Genomic DNA, 22689 nt, shown 5'->3' with positions numbered 1-22689 from the left:
TTTTCTGAGATTTGACCACATGTTAACCTTTGATACACCCTGTAATTAGACAGAAAAAGTTGAGGAGAAAGAAGGAAGAAGAGACGGGTGGTCTTCAGGTTGCCGACTGTCGGGATCCCGGCGCCCAGTATACCGGGAGAGACAAATGACAACCCAGAAAGAGAAGAAGAAATCCACCAGGGAGGGGAAACATTAAATACAACAAACCCAATATATAAAATACACTCTTCCTTCACTGTAACCTTTAATTTACCATTTATTCATTAACCAATTCAAAATTAGATCACATACACAAGTGTGTATTATAAACTCTAAATTGGAAAAAAGACTTTTTTTCTTCTTCTTTGAATACAGTACAAAGTAGAACATAGTAGTGTCATCTACACAATGGATGTGAATTTTTACTACATAGAAACTAGTATAGGAATGCAGAGTAACTGATCAGTCACCCTGCAGCACATCACACTAGTCTTCTCCATCCACCCTGCAGCACATCACACTAGTCTTCTCCATCCAACCTGCAGCTCATCACACATCTCTCCATCTACCCTGCAGCACATCACACTAGTCCTCTCCATCCACCCTGCAGCACATCACACTAGTCCTCTCCATCCACCCTGCAGCACATCACACTAGTCCTCTCCATCCACCCTGCAGCACGTCACACTCCTCTCCATCCACCCTGCAGGACATCACACATCTCTCCATCCACCCAGCAGCACATCACACTAGTCCTCTCCATCCACCCTGCAGCACATCACACTAGTCCTCTCCATCCACCCTGCAGCACGTCACACTCCTCTCCATCCACCCTGCAGCACATCACACATCTCTCCATCCACCCTGCAGCACATCACACTAGTCCTCTCCATCCACCCTGCAGCACATCACACTAGTCCTCTCCATCCACCCTGCAGCATGTCACAATAGTCCTCTCCATCCAACCTGCAGCACATCACACTAGTCCTCTCCATCCACCCTGCAGCACGTCACACTCCTCTCCATCCACCCTGCAGGACATCACACATCTCTCCATCCACCCAGCAGCACATCACACTAGTCCTCTCCATCCACCCTGCAGCATGTCACAATAGTCCTCTCCATCCAACCTGCAGCACATCACACTAGTCCTCTCCATCCACCCTGCAGCACGTCACACTCCTCTCCATCCACCCTGCAGGACATCACACATCTCTCCATCCACCCAGCAGCACATCACACTAGTCCTCTCCATCCACCCTGCAGCACATCACACTAGTCCTCTCCATCCACCCTGCAGCACGTCACACTCCTCTCCATCCACCCTGCAGCACATCACACATCTCTCCATCCACCCTGCAGCACATCACACATCTCTCCATCCACCCAGCAGCACATCACACTAGTCCTCTCCATCCACCCTGCAGCACATCACACTAGTCCTCTCCATCCACGCTGCAGCATGTCACAATAGTCCTCTCCATCCAACCTGCAGCACGTCACACTAGTCCTCTCCATCCATCCTGCAGCACGTCACACATCTCTCCATCCACCCTGCAGCACGTCACACATCTCTCCATCCACCCTGCAGCACATCACACATCTCTCCATCCACCCTGCAGCACATCACACTAGTCCTCTCCATCCACCCTGCAGCACATCACACTAGTCCTCTCCATCCACCCTGCAGTGCATCATACAGCTATCACACCCTCCAACATTTCATACCCTCCACCTGTACCTTTTTAGCAGGTACAGTACAGAAAAAGTTGAGGAGAAAGAAGGAAGAAGAGACGGGTGGTCTTCAGGTTGCCGACTGTCGGGATCCCGGCGCCCAGTATACCGGGAGAGACAAATGACAACCCAGAAAGAGAAGAAGAAATCCACCAGGGAGGGGAAACATTAAATACAACAAACCCAATATATAAAATACACTCTTCCTTCACTGTAACCTTTAATTTACCATTTATTCATTAACCAATTCAAAATTAGATCACATACACAAGTGTGTATTATAAACTCTAAATTGGAAAAAAGACTTTTTTTCTTCTTCTTTGAATACAGTACAAAGTAGAACATAGTAGTGTCATCTACACAATGGATGTGAATTTTTACTACATAGAAACTAGTATAGGAATGCAGAGTAACTGATCAGTCACCCTGCAGCACATCACACTAGTCTTCTCCATCCACCCTGCAGCACATCACACTAGTCTTCTCCATCCAACCTGCAGCTCATCACACATCTCTCCATCCACCCTGCAGCACATCACACTAGTCCTCTCCATCCACCCTGCAGCACATCACACTAGTCCTCTCCATCCACCCTGCAGCACATCACACTAGTCCTCTCCATCCACCCTGCAGCACGTCACACTCCTCTCCATCCACCCTGCAGGACATCACACATCTCTCCATCCACCCAGCAGCACATCACACTAGTCCTCTCCATCCACCCTGCAGCACATCACACTAGTCCTCTCCATCCACCCTGCAGCACGTCACACTCCTCTCCATCCACCCTGCAGCACATCACACATCTCTCCATCCACCCTGCAGCACATCACACTAGTCCTCTCCATCCACCCTGCAGCACATCACACTAGTCCTCTCCATCCACCCTGCAGCATGTCACAATAGTCTTCTCCATCCAACCTGCAGCACATCACACTAGTCCTCTCCATCCACCCTGCAGCACGTCACACTCCTCTCCATCCACCCTGCAGGACATCACACATCTCTCCATCCACCCAGCAGCACATCACACTAGTCCTCTCCATCCACCCTGCAGCATGTCACAATAGTCCTCTCCATCCAACCTGCAGCACATCACACTAGTCCTCTCCATCCACCCTGCAGCACGTCACACTCCTCTCCATCCACCCTGCAGGACATCACACATCTCTCCATCCACCCAGCAGCACATCACACTAGTCCTCTCCATCCACCCTGCAGCACATCACACTAGTCCTCTCCATCCACCCTGCAGCACGTCACACTCCTCTCCATCCACCCTGCAGCACATCACACATCTCTCCATCCACCCTGCAGCACATCACACATCTCTCCATCCACCCAGCAGCACATCACACTAGTCCTCTCCATCCACCCTGCAGCACATCACACTAGTCCTCTCCATCCACGCTGCAGCATGTCACAATAGTCCTCTCCATCCAACCTGCAGCACGTCACACTAGTCCTCTCCATCCATCCTGCAGCACGTCACACATCTCTCCATCCACCCTGCAGCACGTCACACATCTCTCCATCCACCCTGCAGCACATCACACATCTCTCCATCCACCCTGCAGCACATCACACTAGTCCTCTCCATCCACCCTGCAGCACATCACACTAGTCCTCTCCATCCACCCTGCAGTGCATCATACAGCTATCACACCCTCCAACATTTCATACCCTCCACCTGTACCTTTTTAGCAGGTACAGTACGTTTTTTGAATGGTCTGTACCGATTTTTGGCTCTCCAAACTACCATTATATAGGAAAATGGATGTGACCACGCCCCTTTATCTGTGGACACGCCCCCTTTTCGGATTTGTACCGGTTTTTGGTGGTCATTCCGAGTTGATCGCTCGCTAGCAATTTTTAGCAGCCGTGCAAACGCATTGTCGCTGCCCACCGGGGAGTGTATTTTTGCTTTGCAGAAGTGCGAACGCTTGTGCAGCAGAGCGCCTGCAAATACATTTCTCTGACGTCCTAGTGGATGCTGGGTACTCCGTAAGGACCATGGGGTATAGATGGGCTCCGCAGGAGACTGGGCACTCTTAAAAGAAAGATTAGGTACTATATCTGGTGTGCACTGGCTCCTCCCTCTATGCCCCTCCTCCAGACCTCAGTTAGTATCTGTGCCCGGTCAGAGCTGGATGCACCCTAGGGGCTCTCCTGAGCTTCCTAGAAAAGAAAGTATTTGTTAGGTTTTTTTATTTTCAGTGAGATCTGCTGGCAACAGACTCACTGCTACGTGGGACTGAGGGGAGAGAAGCGAACCTACCTGCTTGCAGCTAGCTTGGGCTTCTAAGGCTACTGGACACCATTAGCTCCAGAGGGATCGAACACAGGCCCAGTCCTCGGTCGTCCGGTCCCGGAGCCGCGCCGCCGTCCCCCTTGCAGAGCCAGAAGAACGAAGAGAAGTTGAAAATCGGCGGCTGAAGACTCCGGTCTTCATTAAGGTAGCGCACAGCACTGCAGCTGTGCGCCATTGCTCCCTTAGCACACCACACACTCCGGTCACTGATGGGTGCAGGGCGCTGGGGGGGGGGGCGCCCTGGGCTGCAATTAGATTACCTTACTTGGCGAAAAGCACATAATACAGTCTGATAAACTGTATATGTGCATTAACCCCCGCCATTAAAGTACATAAAAGGACAGAAGCCCGCCGCTGAGGGGGCCGGGCCTTCTTCCTCAGCACACCGGCGCCATTTTCTCTTCACAGCTCAGCTGGAAGGAAGCTCCCCAGGCTCTCCCCTGCAGTATCCTGTTACACAAAGGGTAAAAAAGAGAGGGGGGGGGGGGGCACATAAATTTAGGCGCAAAACTGTGTATATAAGCTGCTATAGGGGAAAAATCACTCAGTATAGTGTACATCCCTGTATTATATAGCGCTGTGGTGTGTGCTGGCATACTCTCTCTCTGTCTCTCCAAAGGGCCTGGTGGGGGAACTGTCTTCAAATAGAGCATCCCCTGTGTGTGTGGTGTGTCGGTACGCGTGTGTCGACATGTCTGAGGTAAAAGGCTCCTCTAAGGAGGTGATAGAGCGGATAAGTGTGTGGGAGGGTGTCTCCGTCAACAACGCCGACACCTGTTTGGATATGTGTAAGTGCTGAGGTAAAATTATTGCACAAAAGGTTAGGGAGCAGAAAGGAAATCTACCCTGGTCTGTCCCTATGTCACAGAGTCCTTCAGAGTCTCTCTATGTTCACTATCCAAAATAACAAAGTATCGACACGGAGTTTAACTCCACTGTCGACTACGATAATGCAAAGTTACAGCCAAGAGGGCTAAAAGATATTCAATATATGATTATTGGAATGAAAGATGATTTGCATATCAGTGATGACTCATCTGTCCCTGACACGAGAGTACACATGTTAAGGGGAAGAATGCTGAGGTAAATTTCCCTCCTCTCATGAGGAAAAAGAGCGGGAATCTCCAGACAAGAGACGGCAGCTTCCCACAAGAGAATTCTCAGGCTGTATCCTTTCTTCACTAGGGCCAGGATGTGTTGAGAATCTTCCCCTTGGGTGTCCTGTTTGCACTAGCTATTCTCAGGGATCCTGCAGATAGCGTGCACATTCTAGTATACTACCCAGACCGGCGATTGTGTCGGCATGGGTTTATAGCGCTGTGGAAGCGTGGACAGGTACCTTATCAGCAGAGATTGAGACCCTAGTATGCATATAAATATTTTAATATGCTGTCTTAAGTGATAGATATAAAATTATAAAGCATGCCCAAAGGGACATGAGTATACTGGGTCCTAGAGACAAAAGCTGTGTCGATTTCTGCTTGACGTGTCCTGTAGAATAAACATTGGACAGATGATGCCGACTTAAGAGGCATATGGAAGGCTGAGGATTGTGTGGAGAAAGGTTCTCGGGCCTGGTCTCCACAGTTATAGCTGGTAATTCTGATATTTTGCCTTATATTCCTGCACAGCCTAGGACAGCACGACATTATTAAATGCAGCTTTTCGAATAAAGAAACAAGAAAGTCTGAGGTGCGTCCTTTCTTATCAAAGCCGGGGGCAGAGGAAACAGAAGTCCTCCCCGGCCTCTACAAAAATCCACCGCATGTCGCTGGGGCTCCACAGGCGGAGCTAGGCCCGGTGGGGATACGCCTTCGTAAGTTCAGCCACAAGTGGGTTCACTCCCTGTTAGATCCCTGGGCAATAGAAATTGTATCGCAGGGATACAGGCTGGACTGTGAGAAGATGCCCCCTCACCGAGGACCCGGCGGGCTTCCCCCCAAGAGAGGGAGCCAGTGTTAACTGCAATTCGTAAATTGTATCTTCAACAGGTGGTGGTCAAGGGTCCCCTCCTTCAACAAGAGGGTGTTATTATTCGACCATGTTATAAACCCGAAACCAGACGGTTCGGTTAGACCCATATTGAATTAAAATCCCTGAACATATACCTGAAAAGGTTCAGGTTCAAGATGGAATCGCTAAGAGCGGTCATTGCATGCCTGAAATTAATCGGGACATAAGGGATGCATACCTTCGTGTCCCCATTTATCCACCTCATCAGGCGCACCTCAGAATTGCGGTACGGGATTGTCATTACCAATTTCACCAAGGTAATGGCGGATATGATGGTGCCTCTGCGGAAGCAAGGTGTCACTATTATCACATACTTGGATGATCTCCTCATAAAAGCGAGATCAAGAGAGCAGTTGCTGGACAGCGTATCACCTTCTCTAGAAGTGAAACGGCAACACGACTGGATTCTATATATTCCAAAGTCGCAGTTGGTTCTTACAGCTCATCTGCCTCGCCTAGGCATGATCCTAGACACAGACCAGAAGAGGGTTTATCTCCCGATAGAGGAGCTCATGACACTGGTCAGGAATCCATTGAAAACCAAAACAGGTGTCAGTGCATCACTGCACTCGAGTCCTGGGAAGGATGATGGCATCATACGAGGCCATCCCCTTCGCTGGTTCCATGCAAGGACAATGGAACTTACTGGACAAGTGGTCCGGATCACATCTTCAGATGCATCGGTTAATCACCCTATCCCCCAGGGCCAGGGTGTCTCTCCTGTGGTGGCTGCGGAGTGCTCACCTTCTCGAGGGCCGCAGATTCGGCATTCAGGACTGGGTCCTGGTGACCACGGATGCAAGCCTCCGAGGGTGGGGGGCAGTTACACAGGGAAGAAAATTCCAAGGTTTGTGGTCAAGCCAACAGACTTGCCTTCACATCAATATCCTGGAACTAAGGGCCATATACAATGCCCTAAGTCAAGCGGAGTTCCTGCTTCGCGACCAACCGGTTCTGATTCAGTCAGACCGCAGGGGCTCATGTAAACCGCCAGGGCGGCACAAGGAGCAGGGTGGCGAGGGTAGAAGCCACCAGAATTCTTCGCTGGGCGGAGAATCAAGTAAGCGCACTGTCAGCAGTGTTCATTCCGGGAGTGGACACGACCTCCACCCGGGAAAGTGGTGACTTCATCAGGAAGTCTTCACGCAGTTTTGCAAATTGATGGAAACTGCCTCAGGTGGACTACATGGCGTCCCACCTCAATAAAAAGATAAAAAAGGTTTTACGCTGGGTCAAGGGACTCTCAGGCGATAGCTGTGGTCGCACTAGTAACACCGTGGGTGTTCCAGTCGGTCTATATATTCCCTCCTCTTCCTCTCAGACCCAAGGGCTGAGAATTGTAATAAACGGAGGAGTGTGAACAATATTCTTTGCTCCGGATTGGCCAAGAAGGACTCGGTACCTGGAACTGCAAGAAATGCTGTCAGAGGACCCATGGCCTCTGCCTCTCAGTCAGGACATGTTGCAACAGGGACCCTGTCTGATCCAAGACTTAACGCGGCTGCGTTGGTCGGCATGGCGGTTGAACGCCGGATCCTAGCGGAAAAGGGCATTCCGGATGCAGTTATTCCTACGCTGATAAAGGCTAGGAAAGACGTGACAGCAAGACTTTTTCACTGTATATGGCGAAAATAGGTTGCTTGGTGTGTGGCCGGGAAGGCCCTACAGAGAAATTCCAGGGGGGTCGATTCCTGCACTTCCTACAGTCAGGAGTGACTATGGGCCTAAAAAAAAATTAGGATCCATAAAGGCCAAGATTTCGGCCCTATCCCTTTTTCTCTCAAAAAGAACTGGCTTCACTGCCTGAAGTTTGGACGTTGTTACAGGGGTGCTGCATATTCAGCCCCTTTTGTGCCTCCAGTGGCACCTTGGGATCTTAACGTGTGTTGGATTCCTAAAATCCCACTGGTTTGAGCCACTTAAGACCATGGAGCTAAAATATCTCACGTGGAAAGTGGTCATGCTTTTGGCCTTAGCTTGGACTAGGCGTGTGTCAGATTTGGCGGCTTTGTCATGTAAAAGCCCATATCTGATCTTCCATATGGAAAGGGCAGAATGGAGGACTATTCCCCAATTTCTCCCTAAGGTGGTATCATCTTTTCATTTGAACCAACCTATTGTGGTGCCTGCGGCTACTAGAGACTTGGAGGATCCCAAGTTGCTGGACGTAGTCCGGGCCCTGAAACTTTATGTTTCCAGGACGGCTAGAGTCAGAAAAACTGACTCGCTATTTATCCTGCATGCACCCAACAAGCTGGGTGCTCCTGCTTCAAAGCAGACTATTGCTCGCTGGATCTGTAGCACCATTCAGCTTGCACATTCTGCGGCTGGACTGCCGCATCCTAAATCAGTAAAAGCCCATTCCACGAGGAAGGTGGGCTCTTCTTGGGCGGCTGCCCGAGGGGTCTCGGCTTTACAACTTTGCCGAGCTGCTACTTGGTCGGGTTCAAACACTTTTGCAAAATTCTACAAGTTTGATACCCTGGCTGAGGAGGACCTGGAGTTCTCTCATTCGGTGCTGCAGAGTCATCCGCACTCTCCCGCCCGTTTGGGAGCTTTGGTATAATCCCCATGGTCCTTACGGAGTACCCAGCATCCACTAGGACGTCAGAGAAAATAAGAATTTACTCACCGGTAATTCTATTTCTCGTAGTCCGTAGTGGATGCTGGGAGCCTGTCCCAAGTGCGGACTCTCTGCAATACATGTATATAGTTATTGCTTAACTAAAGGGTTATTGTATGAGCCATCTGTTGAGAGAGGCTCAGTTATTGTTCATACTGTTAACTGGGTATAGTTATCAGTGTGATTGTACAGTGTGATTGGTGTGGCTGGTATGAGTCTTACCCTGGATTCCAAATCCTTTCCTAGTAATGTCAGCTTTTCCGGGCACAGTTTCCCTAACTGAGGTCTGGAGGAGGGGCATAGAGGGAGGAGCCAGTGCACACCAGATATAGTACCTAATCTTTCTTTTAAGAGTGCCCAGTCTCCTGCGGAGCCCGTCTATACCCCATGGTCCTTACGGAGTACCCAGCATCCACTACGGACTACGAGAAATAGAATTACCGGTGAGTAAATTCTTATTTTTGTGCAAAACAAGACCAGCCCTGTAGTTACTCTTCGTGTGCGTTGATTCTAACGTTGGAAGGTTGGCTTTTGATGTCACACACCTGCCCAGCGTTCGCCCAGCCACGCCTGCGTTTTCCCTGGCACGCCTGCGTTTTTCTAAGCACTCCCTGAAAACGGCCAGTTGACACCCAGTAACGCCCCCTTCCTGTCAATCTTCTTGCGGTCGCCAGTGCGAATGAAAACATCGCTAGAACCTGTGCAAAACCCCAAAGGCCTTTGTACCCGTACGTCGCATGTGCCATTGCGGTGCATGCGCAGAAATGCCGATTTTTAGCCTGATCGCTGCGCTGCGAACAACGGCAGCTAGCGATCAACTCGGAATGACCCCCTTTATGTGTAAAATGTTGGAGAGTATGACATTTTACACAAAAAAATCAGTACAAATTGGAAAAGGGGGCGTGGCCACGGGTTAAGGGGGCCCTATACTTTCAAAGGAAATTTGGAGAGTCAAAAATTGGTACAGACCATAAACAAAAAGGTACTGTACCTGCCAAAAAGGTACAGTTGGAGGTTATGGAGCTTTCTCCATCCACCCTAAACCGCAGCACATCACACTAGTCCTTTCCATTCACACAATAGCACAGCAGCTCTCTCCATTCATCACAGCGTAATGTGCAATTAATGTTACAGTATAGCGGAGACTAGTCCCAATTATACATATATTATTATTTACATGCTAATTAGTTGCCAGTGACGGTTCTTGCCACGGGCAAGCGGTACTTTTGCCCGGGGTGCCGCCTTCCGGAGGGCGCCGCACCAGGGCAAGATCCGCCACTGTGCCCCCCGCAGTGCCCTGCTGTGTCCCCCCGCTTTGAAGGAAACCAGACGCGTAGCGTCTAGTTTCCCTTCATTGAGAAGACCCTAGTTGTGCGGTGTGCGATGACGTCATCGCGCACCGCACAGCAAAGGTCCTCTCCATGAAGGGAAACTAGACGCTACGGCCTAGTTTCCCTTCATGTAGAGGACCTTTGCTGTGCGATGCGCGATGACGTCATTGCGCACCGCCCAGCATAGTGGCACAGACACTAGGGGTCATAATTGACCTCTAGTGTCTATGCTGTTCTATGGGAGAGACGTAATAACGTCTCTCCCATAGATAGAAGAGAGGAGAAGAGCGGCGCCGCCGGCGGCGGAGGGGGTCTGCAGCGGTCTGGATCAGGAACGGGGATGGTAAGTATACTTTTTTTTTATTTATTTTTTTCTTTCAGCGTCGTGGCCACGCCCCCATTTGAAGCCACGCCCATATATTTTGCCGGGGGCGCCACTAAGCTAAGAACCGGCCCTGTTTTAGTTGCCCACAGACACCGTGACCTTCGCCGTTACTCCGAAACACGCCCAAATGCTTCAAGTGCACACATCTGATCACATGACTGTTACGTCATCCCTTGGATCTGATATTTGTAGTCCCTCCCCTGCACGTTCTCAGCGTCCTCCAGGAGTGCGGGCGGACTACATCTCCCGGCATGCCTTTGGCTGAGCCCTCTCCCGGGAAGTGCTGCTGCGGCTGCAGGTGAGTGTTCTGCTTATGATCTCTCGTATATCTCTCTCACGCATTATTACGGGAGGACACTACCCAGTGGATGTTGCTGCAGGGAGAGACCAGTGTCCCCAGTTAGGGAGGAAGGGGGTATGTATCAGGTACACACAGTGTTTACAGTGACTCTCTCAGTCCTGCTGCTGTCCCCTTACTTTTATGGTAAATGTATGACCTTAATGAGGGTAAATTCCAGCAGTAATATGGGAGGAAAATGGAGGATTGTTCTGATGAAGGCGATGACTATAAAGGAGCAGGAGGTAGAACTTTGGCTGCGATGCTTATACCTGCTCACTGTGCTCCACACTATCACTCCTTTCTGATGTAAGAGCCGGGAATTTCATGGCTCTGACTCGGGACTAAGCTGCAAACCCCCCTTTCTCTAACGTCCTAAGTGGATGCTGGGGACTCCGTAAGGACCATGGGGAATAGCGGCTCCGCAGGAGACTGGGCACATCTAAAGAAAGCTTTATGACTACCTGGTGTGCACTGGCTCCTCCCCCTATGACCCTCCTCCAAGCCTCAGTTAGATCTCTGTGCCCGAACGAGAAGGGTGCACACTAGGGGCTCTCCTGAGCTTCTTAGTGAAAGTTTTAGTTTAGGTTTGTTATTTTCAGTGAGTCCTGCTGGCAACAGGCTCACTGCATCGAGGGACTAAGGGGAGAAGAAGCGAACTCACCTGCGTGCAGAGTGGATTGGGCTTCTTGGCTACTGGACATTAGCTCCAGAGGGACGATCACAGGTCCAGCCTGGATGGGTCCCAGAGCCGCGCCGCCGGCCCCCTTACAGAGCCAGAAGAGCGAAGAGGTCCGGAAAAATCGGCGGCAGAAGACGTTCCTGTCTTCAATAAGGTAGCGCACAGCACTGCAGCTGTGCGCCATTGCTCTCAGCACACTTCATACTCCGGTCACTGAGGGTGCAGGGCGCTGGGCGGGGCGCCCTGAGACGCAATAAAACATTACAGAAATACCTTACATGGCAAAAAATGCATCACATATAGCTCCTGGGCTATATGGATGCATTTAACCCCTGCCAGAATATACAAAAAACCGGGAGATAAGGCCGCCGAAAAGGGGGCGGAGCCTATCTCCTCAGCACACTGGCGCCATTTTCCCTCACAGCTCAGTTGGAGGGAAGCTCCCTGGCTCTTCCCTGCAGACAGAAAGGGTTAAAAAAAGAGAGGGGGGCACTAATTAGGCGCAGTATTAAAACATACAGCAGCTATAAGGGGAAAAACACTTATATAAGGTTATCCCTGTATATATATATAGCGCTCTGGTGTGTGCTGGCATACTCTCCCTCTGTCTCCCCAAAGGGCTAGTGGGGTCCTGTCCTCTATCAGAGCATTCCCTGTGCGTGTGCTGTGTGTCGGTACGTTTGTGTCGACATGTATGAGGAGAAAAATGATGTGGAGACGGAGCAGAGTGTCTGTAACAGTGATGTCACCCCCTAGGGGGTCGACACCTGAGTGGATGTACTGTTGAAAATTACGTGACAGTGTCAGCTCTATATAAAAAAACAGTGGTTGACATGAGACAGCCGGCTACTCAGCTTGTGCCTGTCCAGACGTCTCATAAGCCGTCAGGGGCTCTAAAGCGGCCGTTACCTCAGATGGCAGATACAGACGCCGACACGGATACTGACTCCTGTGTCGACGGTGAAGAGACAACCGTGATTTCCAGTGGGACCACACGTTACATGATTGAGACAATGGAAAATGTTTTTATACATTTCTGATAATACGAGTACCACCAAAAAAGGGGTATTATGTTCGGTGAGGGAAAAACTACCTGTAGTTTTCCTGAATCTGAGAAATAAAATGAGGTGTGTGATGATGCGTGGGTTTCCCCCCGATAACAATTAATAATTTCTTAAAAAGTATTGGCTGCATACCCTTTCCCGCCAGAGGTTAGGATGCATTGGGAAACACCCCCTAGGGGGGATAAGGCGCTCACACGCTTGTAAGAACAAGGGCTCTACCCTCTCATGAGATGGCCGCCCTTAAGGATCCTGCTGATAGAAAGCAGGAGGGTATCCAAAAAAGGTATTTACACACATACTGGTGTTATACTGCGACCAGCTATCGCCTCAGCCTGGAGGTGCAGTGCTGGGTTGGCATGGTCGGATTCCTTGACTGGAAATATTGATATCCTAGATAAGGATAGTATATTATGGCCTATAGAGCATTTAAAAGATGCATTTCTATATATGCATGATGCACAGCGGAATAATTGCCGACTGGCATCAAGTATAAGTGCGTTGTCCAATTCTACCAGTAAAATGGTCAGGTGATGCGGATTCCAAGCGGCATTTGGAAGTATTGCCTTTGAAAGGGGACATTTGGGGTCGGTCTTTTAGACCTGGTGGCCACGGCAACAGCTGGGAAATCCACGTTTGTACCCCAGGTCGCCTCTCAAAATAAGACGCCGTATTATCAGGCGCACTCCTTTGTTGGCAAGCGGACAAAAGGTTCCTCTTTTCTGCTCGTGACAGAGGGAGAGGAAAAAGGCTGCAGAGATCAGCCAGTTCCCAGGAACAGAAACCCTTTCCCGCCTCTGCCAAGCCCTCAGTATGACGCTAGGGCTTTACAAGCTCAGGCACGGTGGGGGCCCGTTCTCAATGAATTTCAGTGGGCTCACTCGCAAGTAGACCCCTGGATCCTTCAGGTAATATCTCAGGGGTACATATTGGAATTCGAGACGTCTCCCCCTCGCCGTTTCCAAAAGTCGACTTTACCGACGTCTCCCTCTGACAGGGAGGCAGTTTTGGAAGCCATTCACAAGCTGTATTCCCAGCAGGTGATAATCAAGGTACCCCTCCTGCAACAGGGAACGGGGTATTATTCCACACTATTGTGGTACCGAAGCCAGACGGCTCGGTGAGACCGATTCTAAATCTAAAATCTTTGAACACTTACATACAGAGGTTCAAATTCAAGATTGAGTCACTCAGAGCAGTGATTGCGAACCTGGAAGAACGGGACTACATGATGTCTCGGGACATCAAGGATGCTTACCTTCATGTCAAAAATTACCCTTCTTACCAAGGGTACCTCAGGTTATGGTACTGAACTGTCACTATCAGTTCAGACGCTGCCGTAGGGATGGTCCACGGCACCCCGGGTCTTTACCAAGGTAATGGACGAAATGATATCCCTTCGAAGGAAGGAAATTTTAGTTATCCCTTACTTGGACGATTCCCTGATAAGGGTAAGATCCAGGGAACAGTTGGAGGTCGGTGTAGCACTATCTCAGGTAGTGTTGCGGCAGCACGATTGGGTTCTCAATATTCCGAAATCGCAGCTGGTTCCGACGACTTGTCGTCTGTTTCCTAGGGATGATCCTGGACACAGTCCAGAAAAAAGGTGTTTCTCCCGGAAGAGAAAGCCAGGGAGTTATCCGAGCTAATCAGGAACCTCCTAAAACCGAACCAAGTCTCAGTGCATCAATGCACAAGGGTTCTGGGAAAAAATGGTGGCTTCCTACGAAGCAATCCCATTCGTTAGATTCCACGCAAGAACTTTCCAGTGGAACCTACTGGACAAATGGTCCGGGTCGCATTTTCAGATGCATCAGCGGATAACCCTGTCACCATGGACAAGGGTATCCATCCTGTGGTGGTTGCAGAGTGCTCATCTTCTAGAGGGCCGCAGATTCGGCATTCAGGACTGGGTCCTGGTGACCACGGATGCCAGCCTGCGAGGCTGGGGAGCAGTCACACAGGGAAGGAATATCCAGGGCTTAGGGTCAAGCCTGGATACATCACTTCACATAAATATCCTGAAGCTAAGGGCCATTTACAATGCTCTAAGCTTAGCGAGACCTCTGCTTCAAGGTCAGCCGGTGTTGATCCAGTCGGACAACATCATGGCAGTCACCCACGTAAACAGACAGGGTGGCACAAGAAGCAGGAGGGCAATGGCAGAAGCTGCAAGGATTCTCCGCTGGGCGGAAAATCATGTAATAGCACTGTCAACAGTATTCATTCCGGGAGTGGACAACTGGGAAGCAGACTTCCTCAGCACGGCCTCCACCCGGGAGAGTGGGGACTTCACCCAGAAGTCGTCCACATGATTAAAAAACTCGACAGGTATTGCGCCAGGTCAAGAGACCCTCAGGCAATAGTTGTAGACGCTCTGGTAACACCGTGGGTGTACCAGTCAGTGTATGTGTTCCCTCCTCTGCCTCTCATACCCAAGGTAGTGTGATTGATAAGATGGAGAGGAGTAAGCACTATATTCGTGACTCCGGATGGGCCAAAAAGGACTTGGTAACCGGAACTTCAAGAGAGGATCTGTGGCCTCTACCTCTAAGAAGGGTCCTGCTCCAGCAAGGACCCTGTCTGTTCCAAGACTTACCGCGGCTGCGTTTGACGGCATGGCGGTTGAACACCGGATCCTGAAGGAAAAAAGGCATTCCGGATGAAGTCATCCCTATCCTGATCAAAAGCCAGGAAGGATGTAACCGCAAAAACATTATCACCGCAATTGGCGAAAATATGTTGCGTAGTGCGAGGCCAGTAAGGCCCGATGGAGGAAATTCAACTGGGTCGATTCCTACATTTCCTGCAAACAGGAGTGTCTATGGGCCTGAAATTGGGGTCCATTAAGGTTCAGATTTCGGCCCTGTCAATTTTCTTCCAAAAAAGAACTAGCTTCAGTCCCTGAAGTTTAGACGTTTGTAAAAGGGGTACTGCATATACAGCCTCCTTTTGTGCCTCCAGTGGCAATTTGGGATCTCAATGTAGTTTGGGTTCCAAGTCACATTGGTTTGAACCACTTAAATCTGTGGAGTTAAAATATCTCACATGGAAAGTGGTCATGCTGTTGGCCCTGGCCTGGGCCAGGCGCGTGTCAGGATTGGCGGCTTTATCCTGTAAAAGCCCTTATCTGATTTTCCATTCGGACAGGGCGGAATTGAGGACTCGTCCTCAGTTTCTCCCTAAGGTGGTTCCAGCGTTTTCACCTGAACCAACCTATTGTGGTGCCTGCGGCTACTAGGGACTTGGAGGAATCCAAGTTGCTGGATGTTGTCAGGGCCCTGAAAATATGTTCCAGGACGGCTGGAGTCAGGAAATCTGACTCGCTGTTTATCCTGTATGCACCCAACATGCTGGGTGCTCCTGCTTCTAAGCAGACTATTGCTCGTTGGATTTGTAGTACAATTCAGCTTGCACATTCTGTGGCAGGCCTGCCACAGCTAAAATCTGTAAAAGCCCGTTCCACAAGGAAAGTGGGCTCATCTTGGGCGGCTGCCCGAGGGGTCTCGGCTTTACAACTTTGCCGAGCAGCTACTTGGTCAGGGGCAAACACGTTTGCTAAATTCTACAAATTTGATACCCTGGCTGAGGAGGACCTGGAGTTCTCTCATTCGGTGCTGCAGAGTCATCCGCACTCTCCCGCCCGTTTGGGAGCTTTGGTATAATCCCCATGGTCCTTACGGAGTCCCCAGCATCCACTTAGGACGTTAGAGAAAATAAGAATTTACTTACCGATAATTCTATTTCTCATAGTCCGTAGTGGATGCTGGGCGCCCATCCCAAGTGCGGATTGTCTGCAATACTTGTACATAGTTATTGTTACAAAAATCGGGTTATTATTGTTGGGAGCCATCTTTTCAGAGGCTCCTCTGTTATCATACTGTTAACTGGGTTCAGATCACAAGTTATACGGTGTGATTGGTGTGGCTGGTATGAGTCTTACCCGGGATTCAAAATCCTTCCTTATTGTGTACACTCGTCCGGGCACAGTTTCCTAACTGAGGCTTGGAGGAGGGTCATAGGGGGAGGAGCCAGTGCACACCAGTTAGTCCTAAAGCTTTCTTTAGATGTGCCCAGTCTCCTGCGGAGCCGCTATTCCCCATGGTCCTTACGGAGTCCCCAGCATCCACTACGGACTACGAGAAATAGAATTATCGGTAAGTAAATTCTTATTTTTAGGTTTGTTATTTTCAGTGAGACCTGCTGGGAACAGGCTCACTGCATCGAGGGACTAAGGGGAGAAGAAGCGAACTCACCTGCGTGCAGAGTGGATTGGGCTTCTTGGCTACTGGACATTAGCTCCAGAGGGACGATCACAGGCCCAGCCTGGATGGGTCCCGGAGCCGCGCCGCCGGCCCCCTTACAGAGCCAGAAGAGCGAAGAGGTCCGGAAAAATCGGCGGCAGAAGACGTTCCTGTCTTCAATAAGGTAGCGCACAGCACTGCAGCTGTGCGCCATTGCTCTCAGCACACTTCATACTCTGGTCACTGAGGGTGCAGGGCGCTGGGGGGGGGGCGCCCTGAGACGCAATAAAACATGATAAAAATACCTTACATGGCAAAAAATACATCACATGTAGCTCCTGGGCTATATGGATGCATTTAACCCCTGCCAGAATATACAGAAAAACGGGAGATAAGGCCGCCGAAAAGGGGGCGGAGCCTATCTCCTCAGCACACTGGCGCCATTTTCCCTCACAGCTCAGTTGGAGGGAAGCTCCCTGGCTCTTCCCTGCAGTCACTACACTACAGAAAGGGTTAAAAAAAGAGAGGGGGGCACTAATTAGGCGCAGTATTAAAACATACAGCAGCTATAAGGGGAAAAACACTTATATAAGGTTATCCCTGTGTGTATATATATATATAGCGCTCTGGTGTGTGCTGGCATACTCTCCCTCTGTCTCCCCAAAGGGCTAGTGGGGTCCTGTCCTCTATCAGAGCATTCCCTGTGTGTGTGCTGTGTCGGTACGTTTGTGTCGACATGTATGAGGAGAAAAATGATGTGGAGACGGAGCAGAGTGTCTGTAACAGTGATGTCACCACCTAGGGGGTCGACACCTGAGTGGATGTACTGTTGAAAATTACGTGACAGTGTCAGCTCTGTATAAAAAAAAAAACAAAAAAAAAAAACAGTGGTTGACATGAGACAGCCGGCTACTCAGCTTGTGCCTGTCCAGACGTCTCATAGGCCGTCAGGGGCTCTAAAGCGCCCATTACCTCAGATGGCAGATACAGACGCCGACACGGATACTGACTCCTGTGTCGACGGTGAAGAGACAACCGTGATTTCCAGTAGGGCCACACGTTACATGATTGAGACAATGGAAAATGTTTTATACATTTCTGATAATACGAGTACCACCAAAAAGGGGTATTATGTTCGGTGAGGGAAAAACTACCTGTAGTTTTCCTGAATCTGAGAAATAAAATGAGGTGTGTGATGATGCGTGGGTTTCCCCCCGATAACAATTGATGATTTCTTAAAAAGTATTGGTGTATACCCTTTCCCGCCAGAGGTTAGGGTGCGTTGGGAAACACCCCCTAGGGGGGATAAGGCGCTCACACGCTTGTAAGAACAAGGGCTCTACCCTCTCATGAGATGGCCGCCCTTAAGGATCCTGCTGATAGAAAGCAGGAGGGTATCCAAAAATGTATTCACACACATACTGGTGTTATACTGCGACCAGCAATCGCCTCAGCCTGGAGGTGCAGTGCTGGGTTGGCATGGTCGGATTCCCTGACTGGAAATATTGATATCCTAGATAAGGATAGTATATTATTGCCTATAGAGCATTTAAAAGATGCATTTCTATATATGCATGATGCACAGCGGAATATTTGCCGACTGGCATCAAGTATAAGTGCGTTGTCCAATTCTACCAGTAAAATGGTCAGGTGATGCGGATTCCAAACGGCATTTGGAAGTATTGCCTTTGAAAAGGGACATTTGGGGTCGGTCTTTTAGACCTGGTGGCCACGGCAACAACTGGGAAATCCACGTTTGTACCCCAGGTCGCCTCTCAAAATAAGACACCGTATTATCAGGCGCAGTCCTTTGTTGGCAAGCGGACAAAAGGTTCCTCTTTTCTGCTCGTGACAGAGGGAGAGGAAAAAGACTGAAGAGATTAGCCAGTTCCCAGGAACAGAAACCCTTTCCCGCCTCTGCCAAGCCCTCAGTATGACGCTAGGGCCTTACAAGCTCAGGCACGGTGGGGGCCCGTTCTCAATGAATTTCAGTGCGCAGTGGGCTCACTCGCAAGTAGACCCCTGGATCCTTCAGGTAATATCTCAAGGGTACATATTGGAATTCGAGACGTCTCCCCCTCGCCGTTTCCAAAAGTCGGCTTTACCGACGTCTCCCTCTGACAGGGAGGCAGTTTTGGAAGCCATTCACAAGCTGTATTCCCAGCAGGTGATAATCAAGGTACCCCTCCTGCAACAGGGAACGGGGTATTATTCCACACTATTGTGGTACCGAAGCCAGCCGGCTCGGTGAGACCGATTCTAAATCTAAAATCTAAAATCTTTGAACACTTACATACAGAGGTTCAAATTCAAGATTGAGTCACTCAGAGCAGTGATTGCGAACCTGGAAGAAGGGGACTACATGATGTCTCGGGACATCAAGGATGCTTACCTTCATGTCAAAATTTACCCTTCTCACCAAGGGTACCTCAGGTTATGGTACAGAACTGTCACTATCAGTTCAGACGCTGCCGTAGGGATGGTCCACGGCACCCCGGGTCTTTACCAAGGTAATGGCCGAAATGATATCCCTTCGAAGGAAGGGAATTTTAGTTATCCCTTACTTGGACGATTCCCTGATAAGGGTAAGATCCAGGGAACAGTTGGAAGTCGGTGTAGCACTATCTCGGGTAGTGTTGCGGCAGCACGATTGGATTCTCAATATTCCAAAATCGCAGCTGGTTCCGACGACTTGTCTTCTGTTTCCTAGGGATGTTCTTGGACACAGTCCAGAAAAAAGGTGTTTCTCCCGGAAGAGAAAGCCAGGGAGTTATCCGAGCTAGTCAGGAACCTCCTAAAACCGAACCAAGTCTCAGTGCATCAATGCACAAGGGTTCTGTGTAAAAATGGTGGCTTCCTACGACGCAATCCCATTCGTTAGATTCCACGCAAGAACTTTCCAGTGGAACCTACTGGACAAATGGTCCGGGTCGCATTTTCAGATGCATCAGCGGATAACCCTGTCACCAAGGACAAGGGTATCCATCCTGTGGTGGTTGCAGAGTGCTCATCTTCAAGAGGGCCGCAGATTCGGCATTCAGGACTGGGTCCTGGTGACCACGGATGCCAGCCTGCGAGGCTGGGGAGCAGTCACACAGGGAAGGAATATCCAGGGCTTAGGGTCAAGCCTGGATACATCACTTCACATAAATATCCTGAAGCTAAGGGCCATTTACAATGCTCTAAGCTTAGCAAGACCTCTGCTTCAAGGTCAGCCGGTGTTGATCCAGTCGGACAACATCATGGCAGTCACCCACGTAAACAGACAGGGTGGCACAAGAAGCAGGAGGGCAATGGCAGAAGCTGCAGGGATTCTTCGCTGGGTGGAAAATCATGTGATAGCACTGTCAACAGTATTCATTCCGGGAGTGGACAACTGGGAAGCAGACTTCCTCAGCACGACCTCCACCCGGGAGAGTGGGGACTTCACCCAGAAGTCGTCCACATGATTAAAAAACTCGAAAGATATTGCGCCAGGTCAAGAGACCCTCAGGCAATAGTTGTAGACGCTCTGGTAACACCGTGGGTGTACCAGTCAGTGTATGTGTTCCCTCCTCTGCCTCTCATACCCAAGGTACTGAGATTGATAAGATGGAGAGGAGAAAGCACTATATTCGTGGCTCCGGATTGGCCAAGAAGGACTTGGTAACCGGAACTTCAAGAGATGCTCACGGAGGATCCGTGGCCTCTACCTCTAAGAAGGGACCTGCTCCAGCAAGGACCCTGTCTGTTCCAAGACTTAACGCGGCTGCGTTTGACGGCATGCCGGTTGAACACCGGATCCTGAAGGAAAAAAGGCATTCCGGATGAAGTCATCCATATCCTTATCTAAAGCCAGGAAGGTTGTAACCGCAAAAACATTATCACCGCAATTGGCGAAAATATGTTGCGTAGTGCGAGGCCAGTAAGGCCCGACGGAGGAAATTCAACTGGGTCGATTCCTACATTTCCTGCAAACAGGAGTGTCTATGGGCCTGAAATTGGGGTCCATTAAGGTTCAGATTTCGGCCCTGTCAATTTTCTTCCAAAAAAGAACTAGCTTCAGTCCCTGAAGTTTAGACGTTTGTAAAAGGGGTACTGCATATACAGCCTCCTTTTGTGCCTCCAGTGGCAATTTGGGATCGCAATGTAGTTTGGGTTCCAAAAGTCACATTGGTTTGAACCACTTAAATCTGTGGAATTAAAATCTCACATGGAAAGTGGTCATGCTGTTGGCCCTGGCCTGGGCCAGGCGCGTGTCAGAATTGGCGGCTTTATCCTGTAAAAGCCCTTATCTGATTTTCCATTCGGACAGGGCGGAATTGAGGACTCGTCCTCAGTTTCTCCCTAAGGTGGTTCCAGCGTTTTCACCTGAACCAACCTATTGTGGTGCCTGCGGCTACTAGGGACTTGGAGGAATCCAAGTTGCTGGATGTTGTCAGGGCCCTGAAAATATTTCCAGGACGGCTGGAGTCAGGAAATCTGACTCGCTGTTTATCCTGTATGCACCCAACAAGCTGGGTGCTCCTGCTTCTAAGCAGACTATTGCTCGTTGGATTTGTAGTACAATTCAGCTTGCACATTCTGTGGCAGGCCTGCCACAGCTAAAATCTGTTAAAGCCCGTTCCACAAGGAAAGTGGGCTCATCTTGGGCGGCTGCCCGAGGGGTCTCGGCTTTACAACTTTGCCGAGCAGCTACTTGGTCAGGGGCAAACACGTTTGCTAAATTCTACAAATTTGATACCCTGGCTGAGGAGGACCTGGAGTTCTCTCATTCGGTGCTGCAGAGTCATCCGCACTCTCCCGCCCGTTTGGGAGCTTTGGTATAATCCCCATGGTCCTTACGGAGTCCCCAGCATCCACTTAGGACGTTAGAGAAAATAAGAATTTACTTACCGATAATTCTATTTCTCATAGTCCGTAGTGGATGCTGGGCGCCCATCCCAAGTGCGGATTGTCTGCAATACTTGTACATAGTTATTGTTACAAAAATCGGGTTATTATTGTTGGGAGCCATCTTTTCAGAGGCTCCTCTGTTATCATACTGTTGACTGGGTTCAGATCACAAGTTATACGGTGTGATTGGTGTGGCTGGTATGAGTCTTACCCGGTATTCAAAATCCTTCCTTATTGTGTACGCTCGTCCGGGCACAGTATCCTAACTGAGGCTTGGAGGAGGGTCATAGGGGGAGGAGCCAGTGCACACCAGTTAGTCCTAAAGCTTTCTTTAGATGTGCCCAGTCTCCTGCGGAGCCGCTATTCCCCATGGTCCTTACGGAGTCCCCAGCATCCACTACGGACTATGAGAAATAGAATTATCGGTAAGTAAATTCTTATTTTTACACATGCTGGTTGGACCCGGGTTATTTCCGTGTTGTCGCTGTTAACATCAGACCCGGGTCTTCCAGTGACACAGGCCTTCCTTCTGGCAGTGTATGCTGTGATCACTGTTGCCAACTATTAAATGAAAAACAAGCAACTGATGACTAAAAAATAAGCCCAAACCCTTCCTAAAAAGCCGCCAAAAAAGCCCAACTTAAGTTTTTGGTTTCCTAATTAAAATACATATAATTATTAGTGCTATGTCTGGCTGCTGGATGGACTGAAGATACAGTAAGTTGTGGAACCTGAAATCAAGTGGATAGCTTTCACTTTCTTGAACTTTTTCTTCTGGTATCTGGTTCTCCAGTCGGAATGGTAATGATATCCCGGCAGGTGGGATGCCAGCCGTCAATAAACCAACAGCGGCATCCTGGCTGCCAGAATACCGGCAGTGCGGCAAGTGCAAAGAGTGCGATCACCATGGCACGGCGGCTCATTGCACTCGCCACAGGTTTTATTGTCACTCTATGGGTGTTGTGGACACACACGAGTGGGAAAACCCATGGCGAGTGCTGTCGGCATTCCCATCTGTCAGGATTTCGACATCCGGATCCTTAATGCCGGGATCCCGACAGCCGGGTTAACTACATCACCTCCAATCGGTGGTAGACATTATGGGCCTGACACA

The 22689-nt window shown here is 49.7% G+C and overlaps 1 long non-coding RNA gene across 1 annotated transcript in view; it reads left to right on the top strand.

Annotated features, from left to right (window-relative positions):
- The first annotated feature begins 10378 nt into the window (after positions 1-10378).
- Positions 10379-22689, top strand: part of LOC134934918 (uncharacterized) — a 28586-nt gene continuing 16275 nt past the window's right edge. The window contains exon 1 of the long non-coding RNA XR_010179840.1: positions 10379-10674. This is a non-coding gene — a long non-coding RNA (uncharacterized LOC134934918). The remainder of the gene's footprint in view (positions 10675-22689) is intronic.

The sequence above is a fragment of the Pseudophryne corroboree genome, chromosome 6, assembly GCF_028390025.1.
Source record: "Pseudophryne corroboree isolate aPseCor3 chromosome 6, aPseCor3.hap2, whole genome shotgun sequence".
Lineage (NCBI taxonomy): Eukaryota > Metazoa > Chordata > Amphibia > Anura > Myobatrachidae > Pseudophryne > Pseudophryne corroboree.
This window is presented reverse-complemented; position numbering and strand designations above follow the sequence as displayed.